General features: G+C 41.8%; 1 protein-coding gene across 1 annotated transcript in view; it reads right to left on the bottom strand.

Annotated features, from left to right (window-relative positions):
* CNNM2 (cyclin and CBS domain divalent metal cation transport mediator 2) overlaps positions 1–26,041 on the bottom strand; it is a 345,438-nt gene that overhangs the window by 286,954 nt on the left and 32,443 nt on the right. The gene's annotated exons all lie outside the window — the stretch shown is intronic.

Here is a 26,041-nt window from a genome sequence, read left to right as displayed (position 1 = left end):
CTTCACACAAGGAGGCAAAGAATCCTTGGAAGAGCCGAAAAGTCCAGCTGCTCATTTGTTCTCTTAAACTGTTTGCATTGTGATTCACCACTGCAGCTAAGGTCCAGCTCCTCCTTGCTATGATAAGAGATACATTATCATTGCTTGCTATAAAATTATACTTATTGAAGGCAGACTTTCTATTCAGTTTTTTCTTCAGCTCATGTAGGTTCTGAAACTCAATAAAGCATTTGGTCAATTGGCTACGTACAAAATAAAGGGCGAAGCAGGACAGAGAGGGGAAAGGATAAAAAAAGAGTGAGAAGAGGGTGAGAAGGAAAGAAAAAGGGTGAGGGGGAAGCAAAGATGAACGAGGGAAGGGTTACAGAGAGCGAGGGGAAGAAAAGAGTGAGAGAAGTGAGGACAGTCATGCTGAGTGAAGGATTAGAAAGACTGATGGGCTAAGAACAGAAAGAAAGGGGAGAGAGAGACAGAACAGTTCAAGAAGAGAAAGGAGAGAATTCCCTTTTGTCTCCAGTTCTACACATGGCGCTCTCTCTCTCTCTCTCTCAGATTTCACGTTCTGATTCTCAGGCCTGCTGGAAAGCTGGAGCTTGCTTTCCTTATGGCACTGACTGTAAATGAGTGTGTTGCCCTCTGCTGGGAGGGAGGGGAATTCCCAGAGAGAAGCAAAAGGACAGCTGGAACTACCAAAGGCTGGGTGAAGGAAAAACCAATCATCAACTTGGGGGGGGGGGGCGGGACGGGAAAAGAAGATCTGAACAATACTTTATCTAGAGCATTTTTTTTATCTGACCCTTTCATTTTTAAATTTGACCTCTACGTTCTAGCCCAAGCACAGACATTGCCTCATTTGAAAAAAACAAAAACAGTCTGAAATGAACCCTGTAATTGCTAATAGCTACAAAGAGAGCTCCAGTCTGTGGATCTTGATTACAGGTACATCATCGCAATGCCGATGCAAGCCTGAAATAAAGACCTGCAGAGAAATAAAAGAGGGAGCAACAGCAGCGGGTAGTGGCCGTGAGATTGCCAGCAAGCAGGTGGTGGTGAAAGAAGAAAGTTATTGCCTTGTTAAAAATCCTACAAAGAACTTTCAACAGGAAACCGTGGCTTTCTCCCACAAAGCTCTCAGAGCAAGGGGCTTTAATAAACCGGATGGGATGGGGGTCAGGGGCCCAGAGCCCATTAGGCAGACCTGGGACTGAAATTAACCACCCGTGGAGGGACAGGGAGGATTATAAAGTGAACGTGCTAAGGCCGTAGAGTGCGCCGGTCAGAAGCGCCATCCTTCCGGTGGCATTAGTCTCGGGGGAGGGGGAGGCACAACTTCAAAGTCTCAGCGGCCGTTACTTGAGCAGTCATCAAATAAACTTCCAGGATCCATTCCATTATAACATATCTCAGCTAGGAAAAGGTGTGTGACAAAACCATAAATCCAGACTTTACAAGAAAAACTGCATCCTGGTTGCCCTGGGCAATATTTCAGCAAGGGTAGGAACCAAATACAGACCCTGTGTTACCATTAAAAAAAAACAAAAAACCCTGTTACTTTCAAGTTAATTTTTAAAATTCCTTGATCCGCTTCCCTGTAAATCCTCTGAATTCTTGGGAGAAAAAAAAAAACAGAAGAAGCTGAATGTAACTTCTCTAACCTTCAGAGCATTTCCAAGTATTACTTGTACCCTTCTATGAGGTAAATTCTATCAAGGACTATAAAAAGACAATAGGGCCTTAGTTCTGACTTACCTCCACCCATAAATGGTTAAAAATTAACAGTCAATGTGTTTCAGCCAAAAATCCCTACATACTGTTCTTTCAAAGCTCTGCTTTCCCACATCTTTCTCCTGTTAATCACTTCCTCTGCGTGGCTTTTTGTTCCAGAAGGTAAAGTACGTTTAGCCGCTGACAGTACATTGTAAAATTTAACAAACAAATACATTAGACTCGTAGTAAAATATCTTTCCTCACCAACATCCTGGCAAGGGCTGGAAACACAGCAAATGCCTTTACTGGAATCTAAATGTGCACCTTATACAAACAGATGTGAAAACTCTCAACGGACAGAAGAGTGGCCCACATGTTGCACAAAGATTTTGCCGACACTAGTCTTTGTCCATGCATTTCAAAATGACCTCCCGGCAATCTCTTTGGTTGTTCGTTTCCTTGCTTCCTCCCCTTACATCACTTCTACCAATTTACGTTTGCATGTAGTTTAGGATAATGCATTTTACCATTTAAAGGAATTTCTGATATGCGATGGATCTCAGCTTTATGCCATAGTGATGTAGAAAGAAAGGTCAATACCTTTTCACTGGACGAACTTAATGCATCTATGACTGGTTTTTGAGAGCTAAGCTTCCTTCATCGGGTCAGTAAAGAAACAGCACAAATGCACTGCATTTAAATAGGACAGAGTCAACTAGGTCCTAGGTTATCTGCACATGTCATTACAGCTCAGAAAAGAGAAGGGATGTTGATCTGGGTGACTGTGATAGTACAACTTTACTGTTCAGATAGCCTATATCTGATAATGGGTGAAAAAAACAATGACCTTTTTAAAGTCCTTTTATGTTTGCTTCAAAATGTTTGATTATCTTAAATTTGAAATGTTTTACATTCTGGTGTGCTCCTGAAATTTCCTCCAAGTACTTTGATTATGAGGTCATTAAGGTAGTGATCTTCCTTTGGGAAAATTTTATTTATTTATTTAATTTATTTATTTAAAGTCTCTTCTATACCGATATCCGTTCGCACATCGCATCGGTTCACAAAAAACAAGAACTTTTGGGCGGAGCCCTTACATATAACCGAATAAATACACTAAACAGGGAGAGTGGATAATACTGGCTAGGCAAAGCAATATCAATAAATCAATAAATAGATACCACAAACTATAAACATAACTATAAACATAAAAGGCAATGTACAAGTACAAAAATCAGCGGACATAAGGCATTCTTAGTCATAGATCAATGGAAATTACAGAGGAAATTTATGTAGTGGGGGGTGACATGGGGTAGGCTTGCTGGAAGAGCCAGGTTTTCAGTTTTTTTTTTAATTTGGGTGTGTATGTCTCCAGGCGTATATCATGAGGCAAAGAGTTCCATAAGGTGGGGCCGGCGAGAGAAAAAGCTCTGCTTATAGTAGAGGAGAGCTTCAAAGTTTTGATGGGTTGGGCACGTAAGGTTCCTTGGAGGGCTGGGCGGGTGGGTCTATTGGAGGAGCGGAGGAGGAGGGGGGGTTGATCCAATTGAGGTTTGAGTTTAACAGACTTTTATGGATGAGGGAGAGGGCTTTATAAAGAATTTGTGATTGTATTGGGAGCCAATGTAGTTCGATAAGTGTGGGAGTGATATGGTCTCTTTTTTTAGAATTTGACAGTATACGAGCAGCGGCATTTTGTAAGAGTTGTAATGGCTTAGTGTGTGTTGCGGGGATGCCAAGAAAGAGTGCGTTACAGTAGTCTATTTTAGACAAAATAATAGACTGGAGTACTGTACGGAAGTCAGAGAAGTGTAGCAGGGGTCTGAGTTTTTTTTTATCGTTTGTAGCTTAAAATAGCAATCCTTTATGATGGATTTAATGTATGGTTTAAAAGTAAGATGATTATCAATAAGGACACCTAAGTTGCGAAATGTTCAGATTTGTTGATGATAACAAAATTATTAAATCGCAAAAGAATTGTGAGAGATTGCAAGAGGACCTTGCAAGACTGGGAGACAGGGCATCCAAAAGGCAAGTTACATTTAATGTGAACAAGTACAAGTAATGCATGTAGAGAAGAGCAACTCAAATCATAACTACACAATGCAAGGTTCCACTTTGGGAGTCATCACCAGGGAAAAAGATCTCGATGTCATCATGGAAATTTGCTGTTCAGTGTGCAGCAGCAGCAGCCAAGAAAGCAAATAGAATGCTAGGAATTATTAGGAAAGGAATGAAGAATAAAACAGAGAATATCCGAATGCCTCTGTATCTCTCCATGGTGCAACCTTACCTTGAGTATTATGTTTTCTGGTCACAGCATCTCAAAAAAGACATAGCAGAATAATGACCAAAAATTATAAAGAGGATGGAATGATTCTCCTATGAAGGAAGATTAAAGCGGTTAATACTCTTCAGTTTGAAGAAGAGACAGATGATGAGAGATAAGATAAAGGTCTATAAAATAATGAAAGGAGTGGAATGGGTAAACTCTAATCGATTGTTTACTCTTTCAAAAGGTTCAAAGACTAAGATCCATTCAATGAAATTATTAGGTGATACTATAGGATTCCCGGTCCAAAGAGACCCCAGCAGTTTAACAGCTACTGGCAAGAGCCCTGGTTTATCTCCACAAAGCAACAGTTTAAATGAATAATGTGGCAATGGAATGAAAATCTGATCAGAAACCAATACATCCTCTTTGTGGTTTATATTGAAATAATAATTTTAAAAAACCCAGATTACATTCTTTGATTACAAGTTTCCTTTCATCATCTCCTTAAATTTGTTGCCATGCAATTGGTCCAATCACGCATCAAACCTGCAATCTGCATCCAATCACATGTTGCCCCGTCTACCTATGTCCTCCATCTTAGGTCTCGTCTGCCATTTCATGCTTTAAGGCGACGTGTCCTTAAGCCCTCCATTTTGAGAGATACCTCTTAGTGGGTGTCTTAAGCAATACTAACGCAATATCTCATGATGTTTTTCATTGTAGCGAAAAGCAAACACTGCAATTTTCACTGAGACTAAGGAAACAGGTGCAGATCTAAGATAACCTTCGGGCTGATGCAATAAACGTGCATAGAAAGCAGGCGCTGAACAGTGCTAACGAGAACCCGATCGGTTTTCCTAACTCGGCCATCCACTGGTTAGGAAAACTGACGCCGGGGGTTCAGGAAACGGTCGCTTATTAGTTGAGCGTTCATTTCCTGCACCCTACTGTCAAGTTTTTTTTTTTGTTTTTGTTGTTTTTTTTAAACTTGTTTCACTAAGGTTTTCCTCCTATTTAATATTGCAACGATATTAAGTAGGAAGACGTACAGAAAAGCATTTTTTCTGCTTTTCTGTACTTCTTTTAAATGCTCTCAGCTATTAACGCCTGCTCCAGGCAAGCTTTAATAGCTGATCACTAAATGTGCTTCCGAGACACACATTTTTTTTTTGCATCGGAGTGAATGTCTAATAGCCTCATTCACATGCATTTGCATGTGATAAGCACTATTAGATTCACTCCGCATTGGGCGCGCATTGAATAGGGGCTAATCCCCTTATTGCATTAGGGGATTGATTAGCGCCTATTCAACCCACATCCAATTGCAGGATATACAAAGCGCTCGGCTGGTCGCACTGTATTGCATCAGCCCCTTTATTTGTTAATTTCAACACAAGAACATAAGACTTTAGTAACATATAGTAAATAACTAGCTGAACTTAGCAATATATATTTTACTTTATCACTCTCTGCATAGTTGGCCTACATGGAGACCCCAAGACCACAACAGAGGGGTCTTTCTACTCTAGTTCCAGAATATATTTAAGAAAAATAGGAGAAAATATTTTTTCACTCAACACATAATTAAACTCTGGAATTCATTGCCAGAGGATGTGGTGAAAACTGTTAGATTAGCTGGGTTTAAAAAAGGTTTAGATAAGTTCCTGGAATAAAAGTCCACAAACCATTATTAAGGTAGACTTGAGGGAATCCACTTCGTATCCTAGGGATAAGCAGCATGGAATCTATCTACCTTTTGAGATCCTGCCAGGTACTTATGAACTGGATTGGCCACTGTTGGAAACAGGATACTGGGCTTGATGGACCTTTAGTTTGACCTAGTATGGCAAGTCTTATGTTTTTATGAAATATTAATTTGAAGTATGACTGTTTCTCTGTAATGATACACTGATGAACACTGATGAACTCTTCATGATTTGGACTAAGGGAGGAGAACTTTCAACAATTTTTTACACCTCCAATGCATTCCATCCCACACAGACTCAAAATGAACTACTCCATGAAAAATTCACTTTGTAGATACTATAGTCTCAATCAATGGGCACTTAAAAAAGCATTCTTTATGTAGAAAATCAACTCACAGATGCAACTACCTTCTCAGTTCCAGCTTCCATCCTTCACATACAAAAATGTATTATACACAGCCAAGCTATATAATACTACCACATTTGCTCTGACCCAAAGGACAATCGATATGGGTATAATTGACTGGATGCTGGGTTTTCATTTTATTGTATTTGCATTGCTTTATTTAATCTACAAGCCGTTAAGCCCGTTAAAACGGGCTACATCCCTCTGTCTCTCACCTCCCCCTCATTCTCTCTCCCCTACCTCCCTCATTCTCTCTCCCCTACCTCCCTCCCACCCACTCACCCACTCCTCCCCAGCCTCCCTCTCCTCTCACTCAGTCCCTCCCTCCCACTCAGTCTCACTCACTCCCTCCCCCTCTCTCCCTCACACTCAGTCCCACTCACTCTCCCTCAGTCCCACTCCCTCCCTCCCTCTCCCTCAGTCCCACTCACTCTCCCTCAGTCCCACTCCCTCCCTCCCTCTCCCTCAGTCCCACTCACTCCCCCTCAGTCCCACTCCCTCCCTCCCTCTCCCTCAGTCCCTCCCCCTCACTCAATCACTCCCTCCCACTCTCTCTCTTCGTCCCTCCCACTTAGTCCGTCCCTCCCTCCCTCTCTCTCTCTCCTCCCTCCCTCGCTACTGGCCGCTGCCGCTGCCGCTACCGCTGCCCGCTACCGCCGCCGCCCGCCACCGCCGCCCGCTACCGCCGCCACTGCCGCCCGCCGCTACCGCCTCCGCCGCCCGCCCCGCTGCCGCTACCGCCGCCGCCCGCTACCGCTACCGCCACCACCGCTGCCGCTACCGCCGCCGCTGCCGCCCGCTACCGCCGCCGCTACCGCTGCCCGCTGCCGCTGCTACCACCGCTGCCGCCATGTTTTTTGGTTTTTTTTGACGCTGCCTAAGACTGACGTGCTCGCCCGCACATGCGCAGTAGAGCTGCTCTCTACTGCGCATTTGTGGGCACGTCGGTCAAGCTTCATTTATCTAGTTAGATGTTTGTGATCCGCTTTGGAGAGTTAATGAGGCCCCCAAAAGGTAGACTATAAATTAATAAATGTAATGGAAACCCTCCAAACAAAAAAAGAAAAAAAAAAGGTTATCACCCCATAATAAAATACAAGAAAATCACATCCTCACTGAAAATGGGTAGGGAAAAGGTAGGGACAAGACCTGGAGAGGAGATGCATGGAGCAGGTACCACAGCCAGAAAACCTTAAAAGACCTGCAACCACTACTACTGAAGGCTGAATTACTGCTCCCTCACTCCTAGCCTTCCAATACCCATCTCGTCTGAAACAAAAACTAATAAGAAGCTTCAAATAGAAACCCAAGAGAAGAAAATGGCACAAAACCCCGCCTGCTACTATGATGCCAGCTATGAAAACACACATCACAGGACCCCATAGCTATCCATGTAGGAAATACACTCCGAATAAAGGAGTCACATTCATGCTTCTCTATCAATGTAGTGTATATGACACAGGGCAACAAATGTAAAGAAGGATGAAACAAACCAAGAATAAATCTTCAGATATAAAACACCACATTATAGAGAAGAGAGTGAGACGTCAGTAAATGAGCATTTCTCAAAGGAAGATACCTCCATTAATGACCTCACAATCAAATTACTTAAAGGGAATTTCGGGAGCACACAAGTGGCTAAACTGAGAGATATCATTGAGGCAGAGCTTCAGAGAGCATGACACTGGCTGAACCCAAGTGTGGCTAACACTGGCCCTAGATTTTTCACAAAACCAGGCACCTACCTACAAGTGCCCACTTTTCTTGTTTGAACTTATAAACTGAAAAAAAAAAAAAAAAAGTTTGCAGCAGTGGTTCAATTTAATTTGTGTATTTTGGATAGTGCATTTTCATATTTTTGTCTTAAATTGCATCTGATCTGGCTGCCATCCATTCTAGCCCTACTTACTTCCCCTAAAGTGTCACTGTACACTAGCAGGACTCCACCAAGAGAACCTGAGTCTGGCATAGCAGTGTCTATGATGGATTTCTACAGCATTTGCCTTCAGCTACTCAAAAACAAAAAAAGTGAAAACCCACCACTTGAATTATTCTTAGAAACATTTTGAGCTCAATTTTCAAAAAATGTTCAGTCCCTAAATGTAGGTGGATTTTCAGCTAAAACTGGGGAGCCTAAGTTTTCAGCTGAAAATTCTAAATTTTGGCCTGCAAAACATTTGCTTAGATTTAAGCTCCTAACCGGGTCATTCATCAAGCTGCATTAGGGCTCTAATGTGCATTATATCACGAGACAAATGTGATATTTTGCATCTCCCCAACCAGATACCCTCCCCTATTACAACAATCTTCTTTAAATATGATTTGCATGCATGAATAATGCAAATGCATGCAAAGACAATCATTACTAGTCAATTTGATGCACATATTTTATCACAGTCGTCTGAGAAGGTGGTCAGCAGTGATAACACACACTTCCTCCCTGGAGAGTGTTAGAGATGTGGCGGGAGGCCCGGGACCCGTGTTAGGGTCTTGAGGCTCCCGCCACACATTTAAAGCAGCCAAAACAAAAAAAAAGCGGCCAAACGGGGAGGTTGAGTGGGGGTCAGTGCTGAACCCCATTTCAAGTCGAGGTGGCTCCCAACTCCCTTAAAGTAGAAAAAAAATGTTTAAATTATGTGTGCGGCAGCGGCCCTCCAAGTCAAAGGCCCTGATATAACACAATACGCCCCCCCCCCCCCCAAAAAAAAGATACAGCAGCCTGCACTCCTCCAGAAACCCCCACCTTAAAATGGATCTCCTGCTGGGGGATGGGTGCACCCTCGCTCCTGTCCCGGTCAGCGACATTTTCCAAAATGGCACCAACCTGTCCTTGCCCTAGCCATGTGACTAGGGGTAAGGTCTGGGGATTGGACCCAGTCCACGTGGCCTGGGTTTTTGAAGGCTTGGTTGAAGAAAAAGATCTTTAGGGCTTTTCAGAATTGCTTTGGGTCACTGGTGCTGCAAAGTTGGATCGATACAGAGACCAACAAGGTTGGACCCACAATAGAAAAGACCCGCTCTCTGGTGGAGTCAAGACGAGTGAATCAAAGAGAAAGAATTTCAAGTAACTGTTGGTTAAAGGAATGTAAGGTTTTACAGGGAATGTGTAAGTTAAGAGTGGCTTTTTTCCAGGAGAGGTGAAATTGTACATCAGGTTGTGAATAATAGAGGCCAATTTGCATAACATTTGCCAATGTACTAGAAGCCAATGGGGCGAAAAAGGGCTGGTGTAATGTGCTAAATAACCCTCTCAGACCTCTGCGAGAATTCCTATATTGTCATGAGCCTTCATTTGCAGCAATCCTGGGTATTTTACATCCAGCTTCCTCTTTTTCTTTTTTTTTCTCTCATGGATATTTCATTGTGGATATCCTGAAAACCCGACTGGCTGGGGGGGGATCCCTAGGTCAGGGTTGGGAACCACTGCTCTAGAGTGTGCAGTTATGATTCTAGAGTTTGGCCACAAGGTGTCATGAGCAATGGCCAGGGGCTATGAACTCTACCCTCATGGCACCTCTGGCCAGCCAGGGGAGCGAAGACCTAAAATGGGACTCAAACTCAGGTCCCTCTGCATGCCAGCAAGTGGCACTGTGCTGAGTCACCAGGCCGGTCCATAAGCACTTTCTAAACTCAAAGATTTCCTTGACATCATCCAAGAAAGACGGCGCATATCTAAAAAAGGGATAATGAGGGAAAGAGGCAATAAAATGAACCAATAATGTACAACAGTGCCACGAGCAGGGCCTGAGTTTACGAGCCACATCAAACCTGGTTAGGCACTTTCACTGAGACATAAGTCATCTCTCTGGCTCTGTTTATTGAACTCACAATGTAAATTTGTTTCATTCTTTAGTATCTGTCAAATATTTTTGGATGAGATTTTTCACACACTACCACATTTGCCAGAAAGCAGGCCTAAATAAATAACTAAAGGTCTTTACAATGACCCTGCTCACCATACTCTTAAAAGTGAATTTTCAAAACGTTACATACGTAAAACTTAATATATATACACACACATAAGTAACCTCTACTCACGTAATCTGCATTTTATCAGAGTCCAAAATACACATGTATGTTTGCTTTCACACATGCATATAGGAGTGAAAAAAAGAAGCAGTCTAGGGGCATTTCCAGGCGGGGGTCAACAATTATGCATGTAAGTTGCTATTTTAAAAGGTACTTAAGCGTGTACATTTTTCATCTTGCTCGCATATTTTTATACCTGCAAATTATCTGGCGTATGCGATATGAAACGTGTTTGTTGTGCAGTATTGACTGGGTGGGATGTCTGGGTGAAGTGGGGGGGAGATCAGGCTGAAGAACCAGGAGGGTCTCCATGACCTGCAGAAGGACTGGGTGAACTGGTGGACTAATTGGCAAAACTGGTAATTTCATCAATACATACATGTTATAAATATACCAACTTACATGCATAAATTAGGACTTATGCGGGTAAGTCCTATTTTACTTTTACGCGTAAAGGGGTAGATCTTTAAAAAATACGCGATCGCGTACTTTTGTTCGCGCACCAGGCGCGAACAAAAGTATGCTGGATTTTATAAGATACGCGCGTATCTTATAAAATCCGGGGTCGGCGCGCGCAAGGGGGTGCCGAGCCCAGCGGCGCGTGCAGTTACGCCTGTTGAAAGCAGGCGTAACTTTGCGTGCACCGGCAGCCCCGCTCCATCCTCCGGTCCCGGGGGCTGGTCCAGAGGCCTCGACCACGCCCCCGGGCCGGCGCCACACCCCCGGGCCCGCCCCTGAAACGCCGCGGCACGCCCCCGAAACGCCGCGTCGTTTCGGGAACGCCCCCTCCCGCCCCTTTTCAAAAGCCCCGGGACTTACGCGCGTCCCAGGGCTTTAGGCGCGCCGGCGTGTGCAGGCCTTTTAAAATCCGCCCCAAAATATTCACATTTTTTAAACAGGTGGGTAAAGTGCGCATGTTCGATGCATTGATATGCATGGTTTCAATGCTCTGCATGCATTCGTGCGCAAGCCTACATTCGCATGTACACTTATTTTATAATATGTGAATCTACACATCGCCACATCCACACGTACGTGCCACCGTGTGCGGCTGTTTGAAAGTTATCTTCTCCCTGAGTATGTGTCTTCTCGATCTCCGTTTGGGGCGATATCAACAGATGCTTCCAAGGTTGTGCAGCACATGATTATGTTAATTGGCATTTTAATTATTTAGCATGTAAACATACAGACAATTCTTGAAATAAGACTCTCATGCAAAATAAAGCCTAAACAATACTCATGTCTAGAATGCACCCAACACAGAAGTGGGATTAGTGGGCATTTCACAAAAAGAAAAAAAATCCTACCTGGCATGGATACTTTTACTAGTTTTTACCTACAGTTTCCCCTTTCCTCACTAAATTCCTTTTTTAAAAAGGTAGCGCTACATTTTACATTGTAGCAGGTCAACTCTGTTTACTTTTGTTTGGTTGTGGGACTAGGGAGAATTGCAGCTGTCTAAGCCTGCATCCTTTTCTGTTCTGTGCTTAGGGCGGTACAGTTAAGGAGGCAAAGGTCTAAGCCAGCAGGGGAGCAAGCACGTCAGACTCACCCGAGCGGATTTCCAGAAGGACATTACCTCCTTCTGTATGCACACAACTATCAGTCCTCCACTCCTGCCCAACAGCAGAATTCTTTCAAGTCCGTTGCATGAGCTTGGGGGGGTTTTTTTCACATCAGCACAGTCACCATACTAATTTACCATGAAGAAGAAACCTAAGAATTTTTCGAGACCTTGATGTTTATGCCAAAAAAGTGTAGAAGGTGCGGATTATAGCACTTCTGACTCACTGGAAAAATGATTAAAATGTGTGTGTGTGTGCCAATGGAGGATTACATTGCCTATGGCACTGGAGCAGTGATTTTAGTAGCCTTAATCTTGCTCGGAATAAATAATCATATAGCAGTAAAATAAATAATATTTTATTTTATGGCAAACATACTTTGCCAATGACTAGCTTGAAATGAGGTCATTTGCAGAACAGATTAATCTAGAGTGCAGGATCTTTGGTTTGAAACAGAAAATAAGGGATGAACTATATTCTTCATACGAAGCTTAACCATAACAAATCTACATACATGTACAGAAGAACTAGGCTTCAAACATTCAGTTCATAAGAACAAAGTCTAAATTTCAACTTCAGATCAATTTACTTCTAAAATAAACTGCTGACTAATCCCGGCAGGCCGCAGCAAAGAAAATTTCCTATACTCATTGAAATGCTTTGACTGGGAAAGGCAAATTAGGACCCAAGCTTTCTGGTTCAATGAAGTACTGGGAGGCAACAGGGTACATGGAGCTTAATAGTAAAACAGAACCAATATATCAATAGCTAATCCAAACATTTACAGCTATACCTAGCAAGTGTAAATGTGTACTAGATGAACCTCTGATAGTAAGAGTTTAACATTCAGGGCAGGGTAATTGAATACTCACACCAGGAAACGGAACCATTATAAAAATAAGACTTTTACCTAATTCAGGACCTGACCCTTTAAAGCTTGTCTACGTTCTCTTCTATGGGGGAAAAAGCTTAGGACCTAACCTGCAAAAGCATTGCCACGCACAAATGTACTTCACCCATGAAAGCGGACTTTTGATAATTTCTACAACATATGCCATTGAACTGCCCATAACCTTTACCCTCAAAGTGCACTTATGTGGCTTTTGAAAATTGCTACAATAATATGTTACATTTACAAATGTAACTCCTTTGAAAATTCACCTGTATGTGAATCAGGACCTCAGTGTTTCAATTTTTATTTTTGTAGTTTATTCACTTTTTTTTTTTTTTTTTTTAATATGGCCCTGAACACCTTATTGCAACTGAGAACAATAAAAATCAAGAGAGTACAAAATATAAATGCTAGGCAAAGTGAAATGCAATACAAGCAATGGTGCTTACACATTGGGGAAAGCCAGTTTGAAGAGGTGGGTTTTGAGGGGTTTTTCCTGGCAGATTACCAGCGAGGATGCCGCCTGAGTGTAGAGAGGATGCTTATTCCATACGGTGGGCACAAAGAAAACAAAGGCAGGGAAAATGAGAGGTAGTCCTGCTCTGTGGCTGGGAAAGTCAGCTGCCTATGAGGTTCAGAGCAAGTAGGTACATAAGCAAAAAGAGATATAGTGTGGAGCTAAACCACGGAAGTCCTTGAAAGTGATGACACGAAATCTGAACACAGCACTTATTTTTTTTGGAAATATAATTTTTCATCAAAAAACAACAAGAATATATCTTGCATGAAAATCTGCATCAAAGTGCCACAAAGCATTAAAGAAAAAACATAGAAATACTACTATCTTCACTTGATACGACATCCAGAACACAAAATGGGGCAATGTCCAATATTATTTATTTATTTATTTATTTATTTATTTATTTAAAACACTTTTATTCCACCTATAGTGGCAATGTCATACGACACGGATTACAAAAAACACATACATTATTATTGTATAACAAATAAACAATCAGCAATAAAAACTACATAAAAGCCTCTCTGAATAAAATTCCCTTGACAGTTTTACGAAAGTTTGAAATCAGTGAGCTCCCTTAACTCCACAGGTAAATCATTCCATATAATAATCAAGGAGTATAATTCAATGAAATAAAAATAAAAGGAGAGAGGCTTGGGTAGTAGGAACCTGACCATATCTAACAATAGGTGTAACCTATTAGAGATTCCAATTACCCCAGTATTGACTGGGTGAATGTAGCATTAAGACATGCTAGAGAGGTAAAGTTCCTGGATGGAGTAATTTGTTCAGGAACAGATGAGAAGGGGATCCATTTTAGATCTAATTCTTAGTGGAACACTGGAAGGGGGACATTGAGTACATCTAGAGCTCTAACACTAAACTTTCAAAAGGAAGATTTTAATAAAATGAGGAAAATAGTTAGAAAAAAACTTAAAATTGCAGCTACAAAGGTTAAGAGTGTACAACAGACATGGACATTGTTTAAAAATACCATAATAGAAGCACAGACTAGATGTATTCCACACATTAAGAAAAGTGGAAGGAAGGCAAAACGATTACTGGCATGATTAAAAGGTGAGGTGAAAGAGGCTATTTTATCCAAAAGATCTTCATTCAAAAATTGGAAGAAGGATCCATCAGAAGAAAAATAGGACAAAACATAAGCGTTGGTAAGTTAAATATAAGACATTGATAAAGCAGACTAAGAGAGAATTTGAAAAGAAGTTGGTGATAGAGGCAAAAACTCACAATAAAAACTTTTTAAAATATATCCAAAGCAAAAAGCATGCAAGGGAGTCGGTTGGACCTTTGGATGATCAAGGGGTTAAAGGGGCACTTAGAGAAGATAAGGCATAAAGATTAAATGATTTCTTTGTTTCGATGTTTACTGAAGAGAATGTTGGAGAGATACCTGTTCTGGAGAAGGTTTTCATGGGTGATAATTCAGATCAACTGAACCAAATCACGGTGAACCTGGAAGATGTTGTAGGCCTGAAGAGTAGTAAATCACCTGGACCAGATGGTATACACTATTTTAGTGTATACCAGATGGTATACACTAAAATGTATACCAGATGTATACCAATTGGTATACACTAAAATGAAATTTCAGGCCCAGAAATCAGAGCGGCCTCGGAGCGAACGGGGAAAGCCATTGGGGCTCTGCTAGGGCTTGGCACGCACAAGGTACACAAGTGTGCAACCCTTGCGCGCGCCAACCCTGGATTTTATAAACATGTTATAAAATCGGGCATAGATTTGTGCACGCTATGTTGCACGCACAAATCTACGCCCACGCGTAGGTCTTAAAATTCGGCCCTCAGCGAATAGCTAAGCTCTAGAATTCATTGCCAGAAGATGTGTTTACAGCAGTTAGTGTAACTGGATTTAAAAAAGATTTGGATAAGTTCCTAGAGAAAAAATCCATAAACTGCTATTACGGAAATTATTAAGCAATAATAGCTTGTGATTTATCTAATGTTTAGGAACTTGCCAGGTACTTGTGACTTGGATTGGACACTGTTGGAAACAGGATACTGAACTTGATGTACCCTTGGTCTGACCCAACATTGGCATATCTTATGTTCTTTCACCTTTCATCCCTCCAAATCACATTAAATCTTCACTAATGGTAACTGTGCTGTTCGTACGTATGACTGTGCATGTAAAATTACCCCCAGAACCCACCCCACCCCACAAACCTCACCCCGAGTTACTAATGGCCCCTCTTATAGTGGTATACAAAGTTAACTGTTTGGTAAGCCTCTAGAGTGTCTCTCTCTCTCTCTCTCTCTCCAGAAGTGATGTGAAAATAATATGGGTGTGATAAATTTAACTCGCGTTGTGAAAAAATAACTATGCGATGTAGTACCAGGAAAATTAGCCTAACCACGCCCCTTTTTTTCACGGGCACTATTTTTGCTACATTTATCGCAAAATGATGAATCTAGGCCAAAGTGTGTTCTAAGAACAGGGACAATGACATCTAGTGGACAGACCAAGAGGGACTGCCACAGTAGAATGAGATTTATTTACTGTTTGGGTTCTTGCCAGGTATTGTAACTTGGATTGACCACTGTTGGAAACAGGATGCTGGGCTTGATGGACCCTCGGTCTGACCCAATATGGCAATTTCTTATACTCTTAGACAGATGTCAAGGAAGACGACACTGCTGGGAGGTCCTCAGTCAATCCCATTCTGGTACTTAAAAAGGCAATAAACTGGTGGGGCTCAAGAAGACATCTCTTTTTTTTTTTAAAGGCTAAATACCTGGCTCTTCAGCCAAGCTTTCCCAGATACATAATGCTACCAGGACGACAGGATTTGATACCTTAATTTAAGTGCCATCTCATTAAGCTCACTATGCAGATCCTCTTTATAAGCAGTTACTTCCCCCTTGCCGTCCTCTTACTCTCCCCTTCTTTCTCTTCCCCCAAGGTCCTCCCTCTTCAGTAGACAACGTTGATCTCCTCCCTCCCACGTCAGTCCTCCTCTACAATCCAACCGGATCTCCCCCCCCCCCCCCCCCTCTTTCCGCTCCGCTCTTATATCCCTCCCTTTCAGATTTGAACTTCCTTTCTGGTAGTCATTCCCTTAATGCATTCATCTATTACTCTCCTTTTTGCTCCTGCTCCACTACCTTGATCAATTGTTTTCATTTTAAACCAGTGGCGAGTTACTGTTTAATTTTATGTAAAGCCTTAGGCTTGCACTTATTGCCCCGGGCAATTTTCTGTTTAATTGTCATATTGAGACTAACTGTTTTAATCGTTATATGTAAAGTTTTGGAGACTCACTGTCTAACCATTTTATGTATAAGCCTTGGGCGGGTTTGTAAACCCTGGGCGCTTTGCCGTTCCATGTAAACCAGATTGATTTGTATTTCATACAGGAATTTCGGTATATACAAATTAAAAATAAATAAATAAATAAATAAATAAATAAATCTCACTACTTGATATTTAATAACATACTGACAAGGATAATTTAACTAAAACTTGGCCAAGTTGTAAGATCTTGGGCTGCATCTAAAGAAATTGCTTCTTTTTCCATTGTTGTATCCTTGGGCCACATCTGCAAAGCTTCATAACCCAATCTTTATCAGGCTCAGGAACAAATTTTAATCATAACGTTGAATCTGAACTAGAATCTTCCTCTGTCTTTTCCAGAACACCAGAAACATCTAAGAAATCAAATAGTTGTGGAGTGACAGATTGATCCTCCTTTTTGCGATTTATCAAGTAATAAATTGGAATAATATACTTTTGAAATAGGTGAACAGGAATTCTCAGAAACTGTCAATATTTCTGCAAAATAGCACTTAAGCAAAGCCAATGAGGGAGATGCTGTCTATGTGAAAAAATTATTGGGGGTCAATATTCAAAGACATTTAGCAAGTTAACTCAAGCATCCAGCTAGATTTTAGCCAGGTTTTTTAAAAATTGCTTTGGGTGCATTCTGGGGCAGACCTAAGTTATCCAGCTAACTTAGTTGATTTTTAGTTGTTATCTGGCTAAGTTAGCGAGATAATTTGCCACTCAACCAGCTATATTCAAAAGATATTTGTTATTGTGATGAAGCAGAAAACAAATTTTAATAAATTCAAATATCTGGTAAAGTGCCACTGTTTTTGTAAATTAAAGTGCAGCCTTGTGGCCCAATACCCAACCCCCAAATATTTAATAGATGCCCCTGTTACACTGAGAGCCCCCCCCCCCAAAAAAAACCCCAAAACCCTCCAAATGCATATTAAAAAGAGGTGGTAGGCTCCAGAGGTTGGCCACTCTCCCTCCATAGTTCCTCTGAAAATGCCCCAATGTGCTTGCTCCTTTTCTCCCCCCCCCCCCCAACCTCAACTCTACTACCCCTCCCACCTGGTATCTTTAGAAATGAAGGCCACGTCTGAGATCACAGTTCTCTAGTACAATTCTGATCACTTTCATCACTGATATGAGAGGAATATTGTTTATTCCATTGAATATCCGGCACAAATCATCCAGCTAACTTTAGCCAGATAACCTGCCTGTTCACTGGCTTAAAGAACATTGCCCCCAATAAATCGCAGCTTACTTGTTATGGACTGAAATTATCATTCACAAGAAAATATTCACTATCCTGAACTTTCACAATTTAGATTCAATGGTATCCACAAGTTTCTTTGAGTCAGTTACTACAACTTCCAGTTCCTTCACTTTACCAGATATCCCATATCCCCTACAAGTTGATCACCTTAGGTCTTACCAGACCAGTAGGCTCCACAACCCTGGAGCATCAGGGGCGATGGCCAAATTCCTCCTTCTGTTGGAGCTTAAAGATCTCTCCCTTCCAGTGAAAGAATAGCCTAATGGTTAGAACAGCAGCCTGTGAACCAGATAAGTCAGAGCTTAAATCCTGCTTTCGATCCTTGTGGCGATGGGCAAGTCACTTCAACCTCCATTGCCTCAGGTACAAACGTATCCCTAGATTCATCAAAATGTTATAATATTGCATGCATAACACCTGCGGTAAGAGAAAGGGGAGAGAGAGAGCCCATTTATAAGGCCCTCATAGTAGTCAACTATTTATATCTCTATAGGAGGGGCCAGCTAATAGCTCGAGGTGAAGTGTTGGTGGTGGTTTAGGGTTTAGAGGCCAGTTTTACACGCAGAATGAGATGTACAAACTGCACAGTACACCTCGGTGAAGATTTGATGTCATTTGGAGTGAGGAAAGTCTCACAAAAATGATATTCCTACAATGATCTTTTGCCCTAGCCTGATGGACTCTATAACAGGATACCATCAAGCTAGGCTGAGATAGCATAGTAGAAATCTCATCTTTGTGAGATTTTACTTACTCCAAATGATGTCAAATCTTCACCTAGGTGTACTGTGCAGTTAGTACTTCTCACTATGCATGTCAAACTGGCCTCTAAACCACCACCATCTCACCTCGAGCAATTAGCTGGTCCTCCTATAGTCATATAAATAGTTGAATACTGTGAAGGCCTCCCCAGAGGCTCTCACTCTCTCTCTCCCTCCCCCCCACCCTGCCTCCAAGCCCAGAAATAGCTGAAATGCAATTTGCAAAATTTATCGCAAATTGCGTTATGGCCGTTTTGGGCATATTGCACAGCTTAACAAAAGGAAAAAAGGTGTGGCTATTTCCGGCATTAAAACTGTGCGATAGCATGTGTTATGCTATCACACGGTGCGATATTGCCCTTCATTTCAATTAATCCTGCCCAAATCCCTCCCCTTCCAAAAATTTGCATTCGCGCCATATAATAGTACTATTATTGCATGAGTTAACGCCATAACACATTCGGATGAAGCCCTCTGGGAACAGAGCCATACCTATAGTATCCGAATGCAGTCCACTTTAAAGTGGCTGAAAAAGCGGAAATAAAATATAAAATTCTTTCCTGCAAAAAGCTCTCTTCTTCATCCTCTGATATTGCAGTGATCCAACTCCTGTAGCTTCCACCACTGCTACAGAATGACATCTGATGTCATCTAACAGCGCTGCAGCTTGGAAGCTGCCAGTAGATAGTGCTCAGGGTGAAACTGGGGGAGGATCCCATATCTCTGGGCTTAATGATGTCTCAAGGTCCCTAGAATTCCCTGCTGCTCCTTCAGTCAACACCTTCCCCAGAGACGAAACACTGGAGTCAACTGGTAGAGGCAAACTGGTAATATAGGCATCCTTTCTCAATATTTACCGCCTTATCCCTCCCCGCTCAACATGCCAGCTCCTAGTTTAACCCTGTACATAAATATTTCACAACTTTGGTTATATCTATAACTACAATTCTACTTATAACCTAATGTATTTTTTTCCTGTTATTTAAATAGTTGATGTTTTACTGGTTTCATTTTGACACTTCCTCCTAAGCTTTCTGTTCATTTGTATCCCCCACCCCCTGCTCTTTGTTATTTCCATCTGCTGTTATAATGTAAACCGATATGATATTGCTACGAATATCGGTATAGAAAAGTTTATAAATAAATAAATCCATTGGTAAGCCCCCAATCCTGAGGCAGCAAGGAAGACCCAGAGGCTTCCCTCTCCAATTAGCCATCAGGCAAGCAATATGGTACACCTAGCAGCAAAACTGCTCACCGCCTCACAATCACCATCTTGGCCATGCCATATATTTATTTTATTTATTTATTTAAATTAATTTATATACCGGAGGTTCCTGTATAATATACATATCACCCCGGTTCACAAAGAACAGTAACTATCGCTACAAATAGCGGTTTACATAGAACAGAATAAAAGAAGTTTTACATTGAACAAAAACAAAGTAATAAGTTTTACATTGAAGTCAGCATGTGTAAATTTCTGATTAACAAAGGAAGAAAAAAATAGATCTGAATAACTCGTTGTGGGCTTGAAAAGACTTTTCTTCGTGTTCTTGGCTCTAGGGGAAAGCTTGTTTGAAAAGCCAAGTCTTAAGTTTCCCTTTAAATGTAGAGTGGCATGGTTCCAAACGAAGGTCTGGAGGGAGCGAGTTCCAAAGTGAAGGGCCCGCTGTGGATAATGCACGTTTCCTCAGAACGGATTTCGCAGGTTGCGTGATTAGTCTGTTCTGATAGGCGCTTCTGGTTGGTTTCACAGATGTGTGTAATTGAATTTGGAATGTTAGGTTGAGAGGTGCGATGTTGTGTAAGGCCTTATGTATCATCATATAGTACAATATTTGACTGGAAACTAGTGCAGGGAAAAAAGGGTCAGAAGAGCAGGCATGCAGTGCAATTTGAAAGAAGCTGAAGAGGCAGAACTGCCAAGGGAAGCAATTTTTAAGATTTTCAACCTATGGCATCGCACACCCTCACCCTCACACTGTTACCCCAGAAAAATACCCTTATTTACTCCAGTGACTGCAGGGGCTAGTGGAGGAGGGCAGATATCGGCTGCTCCTTTCCTACTCCCCCAACTTTGACACACCAAACTTAAAATCAACAATTTTCCAACCTTTGATTTCTCTCAACTGTCTCTGCTTGCTCTAAATCAGGGGTCAGGAACCTATGGCTCTTTTGATGGCTGCATCTGGCTCGCAGACAAATCTTTAATAAAAAAGTAAAAATCTAACAAAATCCCCCACCCTCCTGATGCCCTCCAAGACCTCCAAAATTAATTTACTACAACCCCCACCAAGACTTGACAAAAGTCCCTGGTGGTCCAGCGGGGGTCCAGGAGCGATCTCCTGGACTTGGGCTGTCGGCTGCCAGTAGTCAAAATGGCGTAGACGGCCCTTTGCCCTTACTATGTCACAGGGGCTACCGCCGCCATTGGTCGACCCCAGTGACATAGTGAGGGCAAAGGGCCGTCAGCGCCATTTTGACTACTGGCAGCCGACAGCCCAAGTCCAGGAGATCGCTCCTGGACCCACGCTGGACCACCAGGGACTTTTGGCAGGTCTTGGGGGGGGTCAGGAGGGTGGGGGTTGTAGTAATTAATTTTGGAGGTCTTGGGGGGCGTCAGGAGGGTGAAGGTTTTTGTTAGATTTTTACTTTTTTTTTTATTAAAGATTTGTCTGCGAGCCCTGGACCCCCGCTGGATCACCAGGGACTTTTGGCAGGTCTTGGGGGCATCAGGAGAGCAGGGGGTTGTAGTAAATTAATTTGGTAGGTCTTGGGGGGAGTCAGGAGGGTGGGGGGTTGCAGTTAGTATGGCTCTCACGGAATTACATTTTAAAATATGTGGCGTTCATGGCTCTCTCAGCCAAAAAGGTTCCTGACCCCTGCACTAAATCTTCTACTGTTACTACTACTATTAATCATTTCTATAGTGCTACAAGACATACGTAGCACTATACAGACACATAAGAGACAATCTCTGATCCCTGGAGCTTTTACTCTAATCACAGCACACATAAGAGGAACTTTATAGAAAATGGTTAAAATCAAGGAGGCCATGACCAAAAAGAATGAGGGCTTATATTTAAAATATTTTTATTGACACAGTGATAAAAAATATTTTAAACATGAAACTTAAACCTTGGCTCTCTTTGATCACAGCTTTCCTAATTTAAGTTTTAAAAGCAGCCTCTAAAAGAAAGCCAGGTCTCAGTCAAAGTGAAAAGATTGAGATTTTAGCTTCCTCTCTGTCTCCTCATTCTTGCTCTTTTAAAACTTATTTTCCCATCTTCCTCTCATTTCTTTAGCATTTCTGTTCTCTTTCCTCTCTGTGTGTCTATTTCTCTATTTGTAACTGCAGCTTGTTACCTCTTCTCACTGTCTTCTAGTCTCACACATTCATGATACTTCTTGTCCTCCTCCTCCTCACCCTCCACAATGACCTCCCTCTCCTGTTTACTAATGAGTATTTTGGGGAGATACCAATTCCGGAGATGGTTTTCAAGGGCAATGAGTCAGATGAACTGAACCAAATCACTGAGAACCTGGAAGATGTAGTAGGACAGATTGACAAACTAAAGAGTAGCAAATCACCTGGACCGGATGGTATGCATCCTAGGGTTCTGAAAGAATTAAAAAATGAAATTTCAGATCTATTAGTTAAAATTTGTAACCTATCATTAAAATCATCCATTGTACCTGAAGTCTGGAGGGTGGCGAATGTAACACCAATATTTAAAAAGGGCTCCAGGGGCGATCCGGGAAATTATAGACCAGTGAGCCTAACTTCAGTGCTGGGAAAAATAGTGAAAACTATTCTAAAGATCAAAATCACAGAGCATATAGAAAGACATGGTTTAATGGAACACAGTCAACATGGATTTAACCAAGGGAAGTCTTGCCTCACAAATCTGCTTCATTTTTTGGAAGGGTGTTAATAAACATGTGGATAAAGGTGAACCGGTAGATGTAGTGTATTTGGATTTTCAGAAGATATTTGACAAAAGTCCCTCATGAGAGACTTCTAAGAAAACTAAAATGTCATGGGATAAGAGGCGATGTCCTTTCATGGATTACAAACTGGATAAAAGACAAGACAGACAGTAGGATTAAATGGTCAATTTTCTCAGTGGAAAAAGGGTAAACAGTGGAGTGCCTCAGGGATCTGTATTGGGACCGGTGCTTTTCAATATATATATATAAATGATCTGGAAAGGAATACAACGAGTGAGGTTATCAAATTTGATACAAACTTATTTAGAGTAGTTAAATTACAAGCAGATTGTGATATTTTGCAGGAGGACCTTGCAAGACTGCCATTTGGGCATCCAAATGGCAGATGATATTTAAAGTGGACAAGTTCAAGGTGTTGCATATAGGGAAAAATAACTCTTGCTGTAGTTACACAATGTTAGGTTCCATATTAGGAGCTACCACCCAGGAAAAAGATCTAGGCATCATAGTGGATAATACTTTGAAATCGTCTGCTCGGTGTGCTGCAGCAGTCAAAAAAAGCAAATAGAATGTTAGGAATTATTAAGAAGGGAATGGTTAACAAACATAAAATGTCATAATGCCTCTGTATCGGTCAATTGTGAGACCGCTCCTTGAATACTGTGTACAATTCTGGTCACCACATCTCAAAAAAGATATAGTTGCATTGGAGAAGGTACAGAGAAGGACAACCAAAATGATAAAGAGAATGGAACAGCTCCCCTATGAAGAAAGACTGAAGAGATTAGGACTGTTCAGCTTAGAGAAGAGACGGCTGAGGGGGGATATGATAGAGATCTTTAAAATAATGAGAGGTCTTGAAAGAGTAGATGTGAATCAGTTATTTACACTTTCGGATAATAGAAGGATTAGGGGGCACTCCATGAAGTTAGCAAGTAGCACATTTAAGACTAACTGGAGAAAATTCTTTCATTCAATGCACAATTAAGCTCTGGAATTTACTGCCAGAGGATGTGGTTAGTGCAGTTAGTGTAGCTGGGTTTAAAAAAGGTTTGGATAAGTTCTTGGAGGAGAAGTCCATTAACTGCTATTAATCAAGTTTACTTAGGGAATGGCCACTGCTATTAATTGCATCAGTAGCATGGGATCTTCTTAGTGTTTGGTTAATTGCCAGGTTCTTGTGGCCTGGCTTGGCCTCTGTTGGAAACAGGATGCTGGGCTTGATGGACCCTTGGTCTGTTCTTATGTTCCTCTCACATTCCTTCTCTCAACTCACCTCCCCTATCAGCCCCTCCTCTCTCCCAGTCTTCACTTCTTTCATCTTCTCGCTGCCCCTCTACAAGCTCCTCCCTCCTTCTTTAGTCCTTTTCTCACAGCATCTCTTACACAGTCTGTGTCTTCCCCTCCCAGTCCCTCTCCACCTCTTCCCCTCATAGTCTATATCCCCTTCTAGGTCCGTCCCCCCCCCCCAGTCTCTGTTCTCTCACCCACCTTTCTCAGTTCCTCTCCCACCTCTCCTTCCCCATCACCCAGTCCTTCCCCCCTAATCCTCTCCTAGCCCCTCTTCCAGCAAATCTCCCAACCCGTATCCTCTCCCTCTCTCACTGCCAGCATCACCATTAGTCTGGGAAACCAACAAAGGCACCATTACATTCATTTAACATGGAAGTAGATAACAAGCACCATATTTGAGAAAGGAACAGACAATGTTATGAAGCTGGTAACAGAGAAAGGAGCAGTGTTTGAAAAGGTGAACAGTAAGAGAAAGAAAGGGATCCAATAATACATTAGGGAGGGGAATTTTCAAAATATTTTTATATGAGCACTTTGTCAGGTAGGAATTAATCCCAGACAGTAGGTATTAGATAAATTTCTGTCCTTTACTGTAGAAAGGCATGTGAATTAAAAAATGTTTTAGGAATGATCTTTTATGACTTTAGAGGGTCTTTAGTGTGTTTCTGAATTGTCACTGATCCAGTAGGGGGGGGGGGGGCGAGAAAGCCAATATCTGAAAGCTCTCTGGTGTATTCGCTAAGACTCGGTTGTATAGGCTCCAAGGTTTTTCACCTGCTTTAGGAGTGCTTGTCATTTCATGAAGATTCCATTCACGTAACCAAATTTGAAATCTATGTGAATATTTCCAAGCCAATCCAGTAGTGAAATTGCCAAAAAAAAAAAAGATGTAATCAACATTTTTACCAAGTTTTTATAATTACATCCTTAATGCATGCCAGGGAATCTTCATCCATTTTTGGAGACTTGAAGGGAAACCTCAGTGACAAATGTATCGGTACATTTAAACTGAGCTGCAACATAACTCTACGGGAATATGAGGACATCAAAGTCAGAAATTACCCCCGGAGGCATTATTCTGCTGCCTACTCCAGAACTCCTCCTATCCTTGCAGAACCGAGAACATTCCTCTAATGCAATGTTTCTGGCTCTCTCCTGGAGGCACACCCAGCCAATCAGCTTTTCAGCATAGCCATAATGAATATGCATGCAAATCGCTTTCCTGCATATTCATTGTGGCTATCCTGAAACCCAGATCAGTAGTTATGCCTCCAGGAATATTTTAGTCTTTAGCCACATGTCACTAACAGCACTTACATGAGGGCAGCATATTTTAATGCAGCCTCACAAAATATGAATTGTTAAAAATAACAAACATAATAGCACTTCTCAAAAGGTAATTTTAGAGGTGGATTTTAAAAGCGTTGCTTGCGCAAAAACAGTCACAAAGGCACGTATGTGGGCCGTGCGCGAGCAACGCAAACTTTAAGAAGCCGGGAAGGGTGCGCGTACATGCATGTACACACGCCCAGCATAAGGAGGCAGAAAAAGGCAGGTCATGGGCGTTCCAGGGGAGGACCAAGACTGTTTTTCGGGAGGTGGGTTAGGCTGGGGGTGGGTGTTGTTACAGACAATATTCAGAGGTATTCATAGTAAAACTGACAGCAGTAAAGAACCCAAAGCTGGTTTAAGCTTTGACACCAAAAAATAAAGAGAATGGTGTAAGCAGCAATTGTTTGACAACTAATGGAAAAAGATCAATTGCTGGCTCATACTAGGATATAGTCCCCACTAAAGAAGAAGTTCGAAACACAGACCCATATCAGGGAATCCTTGGACTTGGTTCACTACGACTGAAGTTAAGTTTTTAAATGCACACAAAAAAAAATTACAAAAAAAAAGGTCTTTGATATTATTGGCCGATGATTAAAAATAAGGCAAGGAAGCTGTATCTCACCGGTAGTGCCTATTATAATGGCCTCCTAAAGACTCAAAGTGTATGATTATTATAGAGAAGATTCTTTGTTGTGACAAGCTTATATCAAGCCATTTCCATGGGGAAAACAGAATTCTTTTTGGCCCTTAAGTCAGGGAAATGATTGCACATGTTACAGGTTTGTGTACATTTCCAAGTTCAGATGGCACTTTCAGGCTGGGTATAAGAACGAGGCAGGCAGGCAGACTGCAAGTGAAATCAACCCAAGTCACTGAATCTGAGCAATGGACTGAGAACCAGGGTTCAGACCTCACCTCCTCCACCGACATTCCTGGTAACTTTGGGCAAGTCACTTTATCTTCCTTTCTCTTGGGTATCTATAGGGAGGGTACATTTTCAAAGGCATTTTTTG

Source organism: Rhinatrema bivittatum, chromosome 7 (assembly GCF_901001135.1).
Source record: "Rhinatrema bivittatum chromosome 7, aRhiBiv1.1, whole genome shotgun sequence".
NCBI lineage: Eukaryota > Metazoa > Chordata > Amphibia > Gymnophiona > Rhinatrematidae > Rhinatrema > Rhinatrema bivittatum.
Note: the sequence above shows the minus strand (reverse complement) of the source record. Positions and strands in the feature narration are given on the sequence as shown.